Source organism: Helianthus annuus, chromosome 3 (assembly GCF_002127325.2).
Source record: "Helianthus annuus cultivar XRQ/B chromosome 3, HanXRQr2.0-SUNRISE, whole genome shotgun sequence".
Taxonomy (NCBI): domain Eukaryota; kingdom Viridiplantae; phylum Streptophyta; class Magnoliopsida; order Asterales; family Asteraceae; genus Helianthus; species Helianthus annuus.
This window is the reverse complement of record NC_035435.2, coordinates 104,837,399-104,837,862: the sequence shown is the minus strand read 5'-3', so window position 1 is coordinate 104,837,862 and position 464 is coordinate 104,837,399. Positions and strand designations below refer to the sequence as shown.

The 464-nt window shown below is 43.5% G+C and overlaps 1 non-coding gene across 1 annotated transcript; it reads right to left on the bottom strand.

The window, feature by feature from the left end:
• Window positions 1-357: 357 nt before the first annotated feature.
• On the bottom strand, window positions 358-464 carry LOC118490948. Its single transcript, XR_004890173.1, has one exon. It is a non-coding gene; the product is annotated as a small nucleolar RNA R71 (small nucleolar RNA).

Genomic DNA, 464 nt, shown 5'->3' with positions numbered 1-464 from the left:
ATGGATTATCTACGACCCACCGTAGGTAACCTCGGCGCCGCTATCAATGCACCGAATGTTGAAGCCAATAACTTCGAACTTCGGCCGCATTTGATACAGATGCTTCAGAACTCCGCAACCTTCCATGGGCTTGCGGACGAGGATCTCCATCTACATATTACTAATTTCTTAGAAATATGTGATACTTTTCGGATCAATGGAGCATCAAATGACGCCATCCGCCTCCGAATGTTTCCTTTTTCACTAAAAGACCGAGCAAAAGCTTGGCTTAACGCCCTCCCAGCTGGATTGGTAAACACCTGGGATGAAGTAGCCCAAAAATTTCTATATAAGTATTTCCCTCTTGCTAAAACGGCTAAATTAATGACTGAAATTAATACATATTCACAAGAGGACGGGGAATCCTTATATGAAACTTGGGAAAGGTTCAAGGAGCTATTGTGAAAGTGTCCACATCACGGCCT